We start from the raw sequence: 15,455 nt of genomic DNA, 5'->3' as shown, positions 1-15,455 counted from the left end.
ATGTGTCCTGAGGCATTCAAATTTGCATATTGGGGCCTTCATGGCTTCTAAGCCAGCCAATCATATCTGAGGGCTGAGGAATTCAAATCCACAAATCAGGGCCTGCACAGCTTCCCAGCCAGCCAATCATGTATGTGGGCTCCAGGTATTCAAATTTGCATATTGGGGAATTCGTGGCTTCTAAGTCAACAAGTCATCCATGTCATATATCTCTAAAAATTCATATTTTAATATTAAATTGTCAGCACTTGAAGATTCCCCCATCTCTTCTGAACAAAACGGTGTAAGAATGACCGTTCTAGCCCCTACGGTTAGGAAATTACGGTCATTTGTTTGAGGGGAGTCGTCACTATGAGAAATAGACTGCAAAAATCCTGTGTCTCTCTGTGCTGCTGCGTGTGTAAACAGATGCACCTGTTTTGGTGGGGAAAAGTGCACAGCCTCTCTGATTGGTGGATTCAAATTCACCAGCTCCCAGGCTGACCTAGAAACTTACTTCTCTCTCCCTGTGTGTGTGTGTGTGTGTGTGTGTGTGTGTGTGTGTGTGTGTGTGTGACAGAGAGAGAGAGAGAGAGAGAGAGAGAGAGAGAGAGAAAGGCTTTTAATGGGATGATCTCATTCTAAGATTTAAATTCAATATATTTAGACTGGTTGACTGAATTGGATCTTGTGTGTGGGTCTCTCTGTGCATGTGTGTTTCCTCATGTGTACATATTTGTGATTGTGTGGCTGTAATAAATTTTTTTGCAGATTTTTGTCATTTAACAAGTATATTTGAGGGACCCTCAGCATGTTCAGCATTTTTTCAGCTGTCCATTTTGCTTTTCCAATTTTTCTGTTTAACTTATTACTATTGTGCTAAATCATACTATTTCTGCTATTTTATAAGATTTGTGCTTAATATACTATTTCTGCTTTTATAGGATTTGTGCTTAATATAGTATTTCTGCTAAATGTAGTATTTATGCTTAATCATACTATTTCTGCTTTTCATAGTATTTGTGCTTAATATAGTATTTCTGCTAAATTTAGTATTTCTGATTAATTATAGTTTTTCTACTAAATCATAGTACAGTATTTCTGCTTTTTATGGGATTTGTGCTAAAACAAAGTATTTCTACTAAATGTAGTATTTGTGCTTAATCATACCATTTCTGCTTTTTATAGGATTTGTGCTTAATATAGTATTTCTGCTAAATTATAGTATTTCTGCCAAATTATAATATTTGTGCTAAAACATAGTCTCAATTTAAAATTACAATATTCATAGTTCATCACAGTGTCTCTGGTAAATCACAATATTTCTGCTCTGTTGTACTATTTTTCTAAATCATAGTGTTTCTGTAATGTTTAAGTATTTTTGGCTAAATATATTCTTTCTGTTATCTTATACTATTTCTCCTAAATTCTTGTATTTTTGAGAAGTTATCATGTTTCTGGTAAGTTACAATATTTCTGCTAAATTCTGCTATGCTATTGTATTTCTGCCAAGTATTATGTTTCCTCTAAGATATTGCAGTTCTGCTAAGTTATTCCATTTTAGCAAACTTCTTTTGCTTCTGCAAAGTTTTTACAATTTCTGCAACTTTTCAGCTTTTTCAGCTACTTTTTGCATACAGCTTCAGCTTTAAGCATCCACACTGCATTTTCGCAGGAAATGCAAATTTTTCTAGTTATTCTTCAAGTTGCTTCCGTACACTTTTCGCCGTAGAACTACTTCCACAATTTTCAGCCGATTTTCACCGTTCAAATTTTAAACTATTCTGCTATTTTTGCTCTTTCCGGCTATCACTTTTGCTATTTTTTGCTATTATACTTTTTAAAATATTAAGCTTTTTTCCTTTAATTTGTCCCATTGAAATGAATGGGAAACTTCAGCAATTCTGCTAAAATTTGCTTGTTTTTGAAACTTAACTACTTCCTCATACTTTCACCTAGAACAACCATTTAAATTTTAAAATGTTCACAAATTATTGGGCTATTCAGGTATGATTCAGCTTTTTCAAATCTTTTACTGTTTTACTTTTATGCCTCTTAAAGTTTTGAGTTGCAAAATTGTGATTTTTCACAAAATACATGTGTTGTTATGGTTGCTATGCTCTTGGCTTCCAGTGTGCCACTGAAGGTTTTGCAATTTTCACTTCATGTCCGAACAACTTCCTGCTACTTGCTCAATTTTCACTCAACTTCCACAAATTATACATCAAAACGTAGGTATTTTTGCTGGCTTTCAGAAAATGTCACCATCATTGTTGTGGGATTTATAGAATTTTGGCAAATCTCCTCAGACTAACACAAGGTCTCAAAACTCTCCATATAAAGTCAATGGAGAGTTTGTTCAAAATCACTGCTGCATTTCTGTAATGAGAGGCATATTCGAATCGTCATATCTCCTTAACGAAGCAAAGTTAAGACATGAGGCTTGTCCCGGTATATCTTCAGACACTCGTGACGCTCACAATTCAAGAATTATTTTCTCACCTATTACCGTTCTGAAATGAGTTGGACTTGTTTGAGGGTAGGAAATTTGTCCTTCGCTCAGATTTCTTCAAATTTCAAACTGTGGAAATGAACCACTTTTTTCTCTCGTCATAACTTTTTGTTGGATTTCCACAGAGACCTGAAAATTTCCATGATTGTTCACCAAAGCCTGCTGTCTCTTACGGTGAAAGAATGATATCGATACTCCAAATAGATTTCAAGTCACAAAGCGTTGTTTGAGGGCAAGTCAAGGCAGTTTTTGCTTCGCTCTACTCAGTTATGGTGCATTAGAAGTCAAATATCTTTAATAATTCATATTTTAATGATAAATTGTAAACACTGAAAGATTCCCCCATCTCTTCTGAACAAAACGGTGTAAGAATGACCGCTCTAGCCCCTACGGTTTGGAAATTATGGTCATTTGTTTGAGGGGAGTCCTCACTATGAGAAATAGGCTGCAATAATCCTGTGCCTCTCTGTGCTGCGTGTGTAAAAAGATGCACATGTTTTGGCGGGAAAAAGTACACAGGCTCTCTGATTGGTGGATTCAAATTTAGCAGCTCCCAGGCTGACCTAGAAACTTACTTCTCTCTCCCTGTGCATTTTTTTTGCTGATTTTTTCATTTAACAAGTATATTTGAGGGACCCTCAGCATGTTCATCATTTTTTCAGCTGTCCATTTTGCTTTTCCAATTTTTCTGTTTAACTTATTACTATTGTGCTAAATCATACTATTTCTGCTATTTTATAAGATTTGTGCCTAATATAGTATTTCTGCTAAATTACAGTATTTCTGCTTTTTATACTATTTGTGCTAAAACATAGTATTTCTACTAAATGTAGTATTTATGCTTAATCATACTATTTCTGCTTTTCATAAGATTTGTGCCTAATATAGTATTTCTGCTAAATTATAGTATTTCTGCTTTTTATAGGATTTGTGCCTAATATAGTATTTCTGCTAAATTATAGTATTTTTGCTTTTTATACTATTTGTGCCTAATATAGTATTTCTGCTTTTTATAGGATTTGTGCCTAATATAGTATTTCTGCTTTTTATACTATTTGTGCTAAAACATAGTATTTCTACTAAATGTAGTATTTATGCTTAATCATAGTATTTCTATATATTTCTGCCAGGTCCCCAGGCAGCCAATCCTCTGTGAGGACTGAGAAATTCAAATTTTCAAATCAGGGCCTGCACGGCTTCCCAGCCAATCATATATGTGTCCTGAGGCATTCAAATTTGCATATTGGGGCCTTCATGGCTTCTAAGCCAGCCAATCATATCTGAGGGCTGAGGAATTCAAATCCACAAATCAGGGCCTGCACGGCTTCCCAGCCAGCCAATCATATATGTGGTCTCAGGCATTCATATTTGCATATTGGGGAATTCGTGGCTTCTAAGTCAACAAGTCATCCATGTCATATATCTCTAAAAATTCACATTTTAATGATAAATTGTCAACACTTGAAGATTCCCCCATCTCTTCTGAACAAAACGGTGTAAGAATGACCGTTCTAGCCCCTACGGTTAGGAAATTATGGTCATTTGTTTGAGGGGAGTCCTCACTATGAGAAATAGGCTGCAATAATCCTGTGCCTCTCTGTCCTGCGTGTGTAAAAAGATGCACCTGTTTTGGCGGGAAAACGTAAACAGCCACTCTGATTGGTGGATTCAAATTCGGCAGCTCTCTCCCTCTGTGTCTGTCTGTGTGTGTGTGTGTGTGTGTGTGTGTGTGTGTGTGTTTGTGTGTGTGTGTGTGTGTGTGTGTGTGTGTGTGTGTGTGTGTGTTTAGTGGGAGAGAGAGGACCCTGCCCTTATTTGATAGCATGTCATTGTAGGATTTAAATTGAACATAGTTAGACTGGTTGACTGGATTAGAGCCTGTGTTTGTGTGTCCCTCTGTGCATTTGTGTTTCAATAAGTTATTACTATTCTGCTAAATCATAGTATTTCTGGTACTTTTCGGTACTTGTGCTAAATACAGTATTTCTGCTAAATCATACTATTTCTGGTACTTTTCGGTACTTGTGCTAAATACAGTATTTCTGCTAAATCATACTATTTCTGCTTTTCATAGGATTTATGCCTAATATAGTATTTCTGCTAAATTATAGTATTTCTGCTTTTTATAGGATTTGTGCCTAACATAGTATTTCTGCTAAATTATAGTATTTCTGCTTTTTATAGGATTTGTGCCTAACATAGTATTTCTGCTAAATTATAGTATTTCTGCTTTTTATACTATTTGTTCTAAATTATAGTATTTCTGCTTTTTATAGGATTTGTGCTTAATATAGTATTTCTGCTAAATTATAGTTTTTCTTCTTTTTATAGTATTTGTGCTAAAACATAGTATTTCTACTAAATGTAGTATTTATGCTTAATAATAGTATTTCTATATATTTCTGCCAGGTCCCCAGGCAGCCAATCCTCTGTGAGGACTGAGACATTCAAATTTTCAAATCAGGGCCTGCACAGTTTCCCAGCCAATCAAATAAGTGTCCTGAGGCATTCAAATTTGCATATTGGGGCCTTCGTGGCTTCTAAGCCAGCCAATCATATCTGAGGGCTGAGGAATTCAAATCCACAAATCAGGGCCTGCACGGCTTCCCAGCCAGCCAATCACATATGTGGTCTCAGGCATTCAAATTTGCATATTGGGGAATTCGTGGCTTCTAAGTCAACAAGTCATCCATGTCATATATCTCTAAAAATTCATATTTTAATATTAAATTGTCAACACTTGAAGATTCCCCCATCTCTTCTGAACAAAACGGTGTAAGAATGACCCTTCTAGCCCCTACGGTTAGGAAATTACGGTCATTTGTTTGAGGGGAGTCGTCACTATGAGAAATAGACTGCAAAAATCCTGTGTCTCTCTGTGCTGCTGCGTGTGTAAACAGATGCACCTGTTTTGGTGGGGAAAAGTGCACAGCCTCTCTGATTGGTGGATTCAAATTCACCAGCTCCCAGGCTGACCTAGAAACTTACTTCTCTCTCCCTGTGTGTGTGTGTGTGTGTGTGTGTGTGTGTGTGTGTGTGTGTGTGTGTGTGTGTGTGTGTGTGTGTGACAGAGAGAGAGAGAGAGAGAGAGAGAGAGAGAAAGGCTTTTAATGGGATGATCTCATTCTAAGATTTAAATTCAATATATTTAGACTGGTTGACTGAATTGGATCTTGTGTGTGGGTCTCTCTGTGCATGTGTGTTTCCTCATGTGTACATATTTGTGATTGTGTGGCTGTAATAAATTTTTTTGCAGATTTTTGTCATTTAACAAGTATATTTGAGGGACCCTCAGCATGTTCAGCATTTTTTCAGCTGTCCATTTTGCTTTTCCAATTTTTCTGTTTAACTTATTACTATTGTGCTAAATCATACTGTTTCTGCTATTTTATAAGATTTGTGCTTAATATACTATTTCTGCTTTTATAGGATTTGTGCTTAATATAGTATTTCTGCTAAATGTAGTATTTATGCTTAATCATACTATTTCTGCTTTTCATAGTATTTGTGCTTAATATAGTATTTCTGCTAAATTTAGTATTTCTGATTAATTATAGTTTTTCTACTAAATCATAGTACAGTATTTCTGCTTTTTATGGGATTTGTGCTAAAATAAAGTATTTCTACTAAATGTAGTATTTGTGCTTAATCATACCATTTCTGCTTTTTATAGGATTTGTGCTTAATATAGTATTTCTGCTAAATTATAGTATTTCTGCCAAATTATAATATTTGTGCTAAAACATAGTCTCAATTTAAAATTACAATATTCATAGTTCATCACAGTGTCTCTGGTAAATCACAATATTTCTGCTCTGTTGTACTATTTTTCTAAATCATAGTGTTTCTGTAATGTTTAAGTATTTTTGGCTAAATATATTCTTTCTGTTATCTTATACTATTTCTCCTAAATTCTTGTATTTTTGAGAAGTTATCATGTTTCTGGTAAGTTACAATATTTCTGCTAAATTCTGCTATGCTATTGTATTTCTGCCAAGTATTATGTTTCCTCTAAGATATTGCAGTTCTGCTAAGTTATTCCATTTTAGCAAACTTCTTTTGCTTCTGCAAAGTTTTTACAATTTCTGCAACTTTTCAGCTTTTTCAGCTACTTTTTGCATACAGCTTCAGCTTTAAGCATCCACACTGCATTTTCGCAGGAAATGCAAATTTTTCTAGTTGACTGTTTGATTTGTCACTTTTTTTAAAACTATAATTGTTGACTTATAAACTATTGCTAAAATGTATTTTTATTAAAATACCAAATAATTTATTACTTTATCATCTAATTAGATTATAATTCTGTAAATAGGGGAGATAGTGTGGTCTATGTGGGTTGTCTTCAGGTACTCTTCCTCCCACAGTCCAAGAACATGCATGCAAGGTTAACTGGAGATGTGTGATTGTGAGCATAAATTGTCTGTCTCTGTGTTTACCTGGCTACATCACCATGGTTACTGATGCTGAACCAATAACCTGGTCTGGATCAGGTTATGTTCAGAGTTTTTGTTTAAAATCAACTGAAGTGCCTCGTTTTCACTGATTCTTTCATTTACAGGAAGCTTTAAGTGTGATATAGAGTCAGTTAGGGTTGCAAAGGGGTGGAAAATTTCCGGTAAATTTCCAAAAAGTTTCTGGTAAATTTCCATGGTAAGTTAAGCTTGGGAATTTTGGAAATATTCCATATTGGAAACTTTCCATGGAAATAATGGGAATTATGGAAATTAATGGGAATTTAGGAGAACTAACTGGGAATATATTATTTCCAAGCATAAATATAAACAGAAATCATAAGAAAACCTCCATGCAAAATGTTTTCAACAGATATTTCAACAATTTATTTGTAAGTACAGTAGAATAGAACACGTTTCAATAACTTGTTTCATGGATGAATAAAAACAGAAATGTTGAGTTCAATATTACCATCCCCTAACCCCGCTCATTCAAAAATGCCCCCTGTCCAAAAATCTCCACAAAGTCCCATTCAAAAGGTTAAATGAAAAATGCCACTTATCCTCCAAAACGTCCCATTAAACATGCAAATCTTCCTTCAAGCAATCCTCTTTTCTCATTTTTGCTCAGTCAATAGACTCTTCCTGGACCTCATCATCATCCAACAACATGTCCACTTCCTCAGCATCCAACTCTGAGTCTTCCTCTTCAGTGTCACTTTCCAGCTTTGTTGAGGATGGCTCTGTGTCAGGCTCAAAGAGCCGTAGGTTTGCCCGAATGCCGACCAGCTTTTCCACTCTCACATTTGTGAGCCTGTTGCGAACCTTTGTGTGGGTGTTGCCAAACAGTGACCAGTTGCGCTCGGAGGCGGCTGATGATGGTGGGATTTGGAGGAGGATGGAGGCTACAGGTGCAAGGGCCTCAGATTCACATAGTCCCTTCCACCAGGTGGCTGCAGATATGTGCTGGCATGACTGCCATATTCCATCCCCTTTCCAAAGGCCTTGCTTTGTTCGATACTTTGCCAAACTACCTAGAAGTTTGCCTTTATTGAGACCCAGGTGGTCAGACATGGCTGTAATGACCGCATAGGCACCGTTGATCTCTTCCCCAGAAAGTATGCCCTTGTCATATTTGGGGTCCAGCATGTATGCTGTTGCATGCACTGGCTGCATGAAGCCAGTGCATGCTCCCTCTGCTGTTCCAATGACTTGACCACAGCCGTTTCCTCTGCTTTCAGTAGTAGGGAAGTGGGCAGAATTGTCTGGATTTCTTCTTTGAGTTCTGCAAAAAGGCACTGGACATCTGACAAGATGGCACCATCCCCCTCTATCTTCGCTATTGCTGCTGCAATAGGTTTGAGGATTTTCCTGCTGCTAGATACTTGTAGCACCCCACCCGTGATACGGAGTCTAAATCCACTTACCTCAGTTTGGACCCCCTAGGCGGGGTGTTAGGTTCGTTACAGCCTAGATACCACAAAAAGGTTCTGGTATAGACAGGAATCAGAGAAACTATCAGTAAACCTTTGCCTGCAAGTTAGACTTAACCAGTAGTAAAAGAATCAACCCCAGACAACTCTTTAACACAAACCAAACGATTACTGAATGTAAGGGCAGGAAAAAGTAATGTATAAAACACCCTTTTCTTATCTCAACTCAAATGATATCCAGCTCCATAAACAAATGAAACATGCTGTGTAAATGAAATATTTCCCTTTGAAATTATGTTAAACAACACAAATTATGTTATCACCTCTTGGTAAGTGACTCACGAATGTACACTCAAAAATATGCTATATAATCCACTAGATACACAATATTCACACATGGGCCCCACACACACTCACATTCACACTTGTTGCAGGCCTGTTTGCTGCTCACGCCGGACGATGGAGAAAAATCCTCTTCTCCCCAGTAAGAGCACGAAAGTCCAACTTACAGTTCAGTTGCTCGGTAGGTTTCCGTTCGCCAGTCCCAAACTAAATTCACTCTCCGCTCTCCCTGCGGACCGGATGCTGTCTCTGCTACAACGCGTTAGCCAGTCACTGTCCAGCTCTCCGACAGTCCATAGCGGCTGCCTCCGTGGCGCAGCCAGGCAGTCCGGGCTAGCCTTTAGCCTCGGCGGTCGTAGCTGGAAACACAGTTTTTTCACGGTGGTGCGACCATTGAACACAAAGTCACTTCCCCCACACTCTGTTGCGAAGCTCTCACACGGTTAGCTTTCTAGTCCGACACTCTTTTGTGCTAGGTAACTTCAGTAAAACTAGCTGAGTCTCTCACTTTGGTTCAGCTAACCTCGTGCATCTCTCCATGCCGTTCTCCTCTCTTCCTCCATTACAACAGATACCCAGGTCCCGTTTCATGCTACCTTCACGGGCCTCCAGAAAATTAGAACTCTGAACAATACTTTAACTCTCTTCAGAGTTACATACCATAAAATAATACTTTATGATTAACATAACAGGTTCATTGCTCTAATTACCTGTATTTACCTTGTGACATATTACAGGGCAAATTACATTCAGAGTACAGTTAAATCACATAATATTAACTGTGAACACCTTATGTTACTGTGGCGTTTAAGTCCATGGGAATTACGAGTATCTACTCCCAAATTCCATCCGGGCTACATACTCTTTCCCAGAACACATCATCCAAGATGACCTTCTTGATGTCACTGTCGATGCCTACAGACTGGGATATGGCCATCTCTTGCAGAGACTCCTTTCCCTCCAGAAGGCTGTCAAACATGATAACAACACCACCCCATCGCGTTATGCTGGGAAGCTTCAGTGTAGTACTCTTGTTCTTTTCCTTTTGCTTTGACAGAAATGTAGCGGAAGTTACTTGTTTGCCTTTAACATATTTCAGAACTTGCTTCACTCTCTTATTCAGAGTGTCCATTGTTTTTAGTGCCATTATGTCTTTTAGGAGAAGGTTTAGTGTATGGGCTGCACAGCCAATAGTAGTTATATGTGGTTAGGTCTCCTCCACATGTGCCCAGGCAACCTTCATGTTGGCTGCGTTGTCAGTGACCAGTGCAAAAACTTTATCTGGTCCAAGGTCATTGATGATCACTTTTAGCTCATCTGCAATGTATTGGCCTGTGTGTCCGTTTTCCTTTGTGTCTACACTCTTGTAGAACACAGGCTGAGGAGTGGTGATTATGTAGTTAATAATTCCTTGTCCCCTGATATTGGACCATCCATCAGTGATGACTGAAATACAGTCAGCTTGGTCAATGGTCTGTTTCACCTTTGCTTGAACTCGACTGAACTCTTCATCCAGTAGATGAGTAGACAATGCATGTCTGGTTGGGGGAATGTATGCTGGTTAGAGAACATTCAAAAATCTCTTCCAGTACACATTGGATGTCAGCATCAGGGGTGAGCCAGTTGCATAGATTGCACGAGCGAAACACTCATCTGCGTTTTTCTGGCTAGTGTCATCCATAAAATCAAAGAATCCTCCGATGCCAGAGGGACCAGGAGCTGATGAGTGGGTATCTGACTCTGATACAGCTGAAACAGATTCATTTTCCCCTTGAGTGGAACTCCTGGCTGCTGCATGTGTTGGGCCTTGAGGAATTTTTTTGCACTTTGCAATGTGCTGCTGCATTTTTGTGGCATTCTTCACGTACGTCTTATCACAATATTTACACATATATACAGGTTTCCCTTGCACATTAGCTGGTGTAAAATGTCTCCACACATCAGATAGCGCATGTGGCATTTTTCTGTAAAATAAAACAAGAGCTTGTAAAAATGCTAATGCAATGCAAGAGATCGTAATAATACAATTGCAATATGATAATAAACAGATATAAATAGTAAGGCTAGCTAAACAACTGGAATGATCTTCAAAACAAAACAGCCAAATGAGGAAGCTAGCATCTTCTTTATGTTATACTAGCTATGGCTTATTTAGCATCTAACAGATGCTAGCATTTTATTTAGCATCTTATCAGATTGCTATCTATAGGATTAATACATTTTATGTGATATTCACAATTTAAACATTTAATGAATATATTTTCCCATAATATCATCAAAACTTACCTCACTTGTTAAGTCCACAGGCTCAAATGTGTGCCTTCAATACTCTTTGTCCTTCAGGCTCAAAAGTGTGGTCCATGTGTACATGTGATGGAGGCATGCACAGTGCCAGTAGGTGGTCTCAATAGCCATGCAGCAAGCATGTGCTCTGTACATGTGATTAAGGAATGGCATGGATATTCAAGTGTATTTGAATTGCATTTGTTTGTTTTTGTCAATATTATGCTAAAATATACTTTGCTCAACTATATTTAAGTTCCCTAAGAAGAGCCAACCTTCAATTTTGAAAATTCCCAGTTTATTCCCATAAATTCCCGTTAATTCCCGTTTATTCCCATGGAAAGTTTCCATCTTTGAAAATTCCGGGAATTTTGCAACCCTAGAGTCAGTCATATCTGACTAATGTCAGTGAATGAGGCCCAGCTGTAAAGTCACAGCAGTCACACTGTATGTGTCTCATTGTCACTGGAGTTTAGGCTCCATGCATCCAGCTGGTGCTGCAGAAAAAGTAGAAATGTTTCTGTTTGGTTCTAATGCTGAGTCTCTTTTACAAAGATAGCACTGCAGCTAATCCTGCTCATGTAGCCAGTTAGTAAAAACTCAAGTCACTGTCAGACACAGCAGACATTTATTGATAATCTCACTGTATGTGGTCTTTTAGCGCCTCCTAGTTGTGAACATGTGGAGTGGTGTTAGTCTGGGTGACGAGTGTAACTGTTGAGTGAGAAAGACTGTGGTCGTGTCCAAATTCATGGGCTGCTTCCTCCTGAGCACCCGGCCTTCGCGGTCTACGTGGGCCGGGTCCTCAGAAGGTCGGGTAGGCCGGAAGTAAACGGCCGTGAAATTGGACGGTCTAGCCTTCTGATTAGCGTCACTGCTGTCTCGGTGGAGTTTAATAAACTCGGCCGTCTGCTCCTTGCTATCTAAAATATAACAGGACACTGGTGTAAATTGTTGACCATCTCACACGTCTGTTTAATCAGTTTTCTGTTTGACGTTTATTCAGTTGTGTAAAAACCAAGGACGAACCCACCCGGGGGATTCATAGTTTTATTTTATCTAATCTGATAACTTTAATCTCAGCCAAACCGATTTACTCACGAACAAATAAAACACTGAAAAAGCCCAACAATAACATTTTTAGGTTGTCTAAGTGACTTATATATTACTTTTAACCTGATTAGCGAAAGTCTGCGGTGATCTGAAAATGATGTGCCGGGAGTTGTGCCGTTCTCGGCCGCATCAGTGACCCTCGAGCTCCCGGCTAGCTGTCGAGCTGGTGGGTAGCAGACGTCTCCGAAAACGTCGAAGCACTTTTGCAAATATGCGATATCTTGATAAACCGAGCAGATATTTGATGTTTACACAACTACTTTCTCGCCTGAAAATATGTTAAAAGTTTTGTGACCCAGAAAGATTAATAAGAGTAAATTTAAATCTTAGTAGCGGTCGCCATTACCAGAAACTGGAGTTTGGCTGGGCCGCAATATGAATTCTGGGATATGGTGGGCCACGAAGGACACACCCGACCCATCCTTCAAATTCGGGGAAAAGGAGGACGCATTTGTCGGCTGCATTCGGAGGAGTCCACGAATTTGGACAGCCTTCGGCGCGTCGCTGTGACGTTATCGGTCTACAAATGCGGCTCAGGAGGAAGCAGCCCATGAATTTGGACACACCGAGCATGCGTGCTGGTAGCACCTTAGCCACAGCTTGAGTGTGGAGGAGAAGCTGAAAAAGAAGGTTTTCTAGTTTGTAAGGAGGAAAAAAACTGAGAGGAATAAGTTAAAGAGAGGCTGGAGAGTAACACAGAGCAGCAATGAATGCTGCTCACACAATTTAGACAGTTTAGCATTAAATGTTCGAGTGAGTTAGCTCCCAGCTAACTAGCAAACCAGCTAACTAGCAAACCAGCTAACTGCACCCACAAGCTGCGACTGCGTCTTTCTAACAAGAGCGTCAGACACTCAGACTGGTTTTCTTTGTGGATGATGATTTATTCTCACTGATCCTTCATGATGATGCTGCCATCCACCCACTGCTCCTAGCAGTGTTGCCAACTCCTCAGTAAGGAAAATTGCTATTGGCTGTCCTAAAAGTTGCTGGAAGTCGCTGAATGACGTCATCGCCTAATTTGGATAAATGGTCATGCTAATGTAATTGTAACGTACGTTGTAGGAGAGAAAAATAACATCGTGGAAGCGACATAACGTGAGTAAAAAACGTCCTGGAATGCATTTAAATAAATAAATCATAGTTCTGTCTGTAACTATTACAACACTCTCACCACATTTGTTAACAATTCTCTCAACAAATGTGTTTCTCCTCGTTCTTTGTTATCCAGCTGAGACTTTGGGTATAAATGTGTCATAAACAGGAGAAAGCAGTGCAGGTTCAATGTAATCAAACCTCAGACTGAGTTCAAAATCATCACCTGTCCCTGATACCACGTCAGCACCAGAACCATGATGTGTTTACTCACATTTAAAAAGGTGGAGGTCAGTGTGAATGGACTGTTGTCATTGGTCTGAATGTGCTTCTATAAACATGTGCTCTTCATTATTGATGTTTTCCTAATGAACAGAAAATGAGACTTAATAAAATCCTCTGACTGTTGTTGGAGCAGGTTGGGTCCTGGGTTTGAGTCCCCCGCTGAACCACAGGGGCTTCTAGCTTTGTTTCACAGTGTATAGAACAACAAATAAAACCAAATCTCAAAAAAACGCATCAAACTTTGAGGGTTGAACCAAGGATGAGGAAGCAGACTCGGCCCCAAACAGCTGGATATATGGATGTTACCACAGCAACCACAGCAGTGTGCTCTCAGTATATTTAGTTGTATAAAGGTGTTTGTGGTGTGTTGCAGCTGAAGCAGCCTCATGTATGTTGACACAGGGAGAAAATAGTGTGAGGACACTGTTCACAGCAGTCACAGCTCGCTGCCTTCAACAGTCTCTTCCTTCCTTGTTTGGATGTCACTGATATCATCTTCTGCTCTCACACTGACCACCTGTTGGAGCTAACATGCTAACATGGAAGCAGCAGGTATGCCACCTGTGGCAGCTGAGGTCACGTGATCTGAGTGTTTGAACCACACGTTGGAGCAGCGTTTCCAAACATCTGCACTTCAGAAGCTCCAAAGTGTGGAAACGTCACTGTGGAGCATCCCAAGAGATTTTCTTGCCTCTGCAAAGCTAAGCTTGCAAACAGCTTGTCAATCCCAACCAATCAGAGCGCTCCTTATGTCACGTCACATGACGCGTGTGTTTACCTCTTTGATTAGCACCCAAAGAACTAAAGAAAGGCTAAAAGGACGTTCAGCCAATCAAATCCCTCCTAGGAACAGGAAGTCTAGAGAGGAAATGGAGCAGAGAAGGAGAATCACCAGTTTAAATGTCTGAGTTTTAAACTGGTGACCCTGTAAAAAGGCTTTTATTGACTCTGTTTTCTTTACAGCTTTTTTCACCATTTAAACTGTTTAATATCAGATTTAGAAATAACTTTTGGACAGTTGTTGTACATTTCCACTAAAATGTGACACAAATAATGACTTTCTGACTTTACTTTGGACTAATCTAACGACTCAGCCTAGCTATGTTGGACTTGGTGTGGAAGCAGCTCCCAGTTTGAGTTCAGGAGACAGACACCCTCTACTTTGAAGATCAGCTTCAAACTTTCCTTTTTGATAAAGCTTATAGTTCGAGCTGGATCAGGTGACCCTGAACCATCCCTTAGTTATGCTGCTATAGGCTCAGGCTGTTGATGATGCTCTGCTTTCTTCTCCACTCCCCTCTTTTCACTCCTGATGCTTTTATATGTCACGACTGCATGTCCTTAACTTTTGTGTCTCTCTGAGCTCATCTCTTCTCTTTCCCCTCACCCTGCAACCAGTCATGGTAGATTTTTTTGAAGCTGAGCTTTGCTCTCTTCAGTTGGGTGTCTTCCCTGCTGCCTTTAAAACGGCGGTGGTGAGGCCCCTTCTGAAGAAGAGCAATTTGGATTGTAATGATTTTAATAACTACAGACCTGTATCCAACTCACCATTTTTAAATAAAATCTTAGAAAACTTGTTTTTACTCAGATTACTGATTTTCTCAATGATAGACAGATCCTGGAGATATTCCAGTCTGGATTTAGGGTGAACCACAGCACAGAGACGGCTCTCCTAAAGGTTTTAAATGATCTTAGATGTAACTGGGACGCCCAAAAGCTCTCAGTCCTGGTGCTGCTGGATCTAAGCGCAGCCTTTGATACAGTAGACCACGCTATTCTTTTAAACAGACTGAAACACATGGTGGGCCTCTCTGGTGCTGTACACAACTGGTTCACTTCCTATCTCTCTGACAGATCTTTTATGGTGAGTATGGATACATGCTCCTCTAAGATCCATAAAATGACATGTGGTGTGCCTCAAGGGTCGGTTCTAGGCCCTGTACTTTTTAATTTGTATATGTT

The sequence above is a fragment of the Aulonocara sp. 'chitande type north' Nkhata Bay genome, linkage group LG18, assembly GCF_057382095.1.
Source record: "Aulonocara sp. 'chitande type north' Nkhata Bay isolate Kocher_YH1m ecotype deep benthic linkage group LG18, A_spYH_male_GT1.1, whole genome shotgun sequence".
In the NCBI taxonomy this organism is placed as follows: Eukaryota; Metazoa; Chordata; class Actinopteri; order Cichliformes; family Cichlidae; genus Aulonocara; species Aulonocara sp. 'chitande type north' Nkhata Bay.
This window is presented reverse-complemented; position numbering follows the sequence as displayed.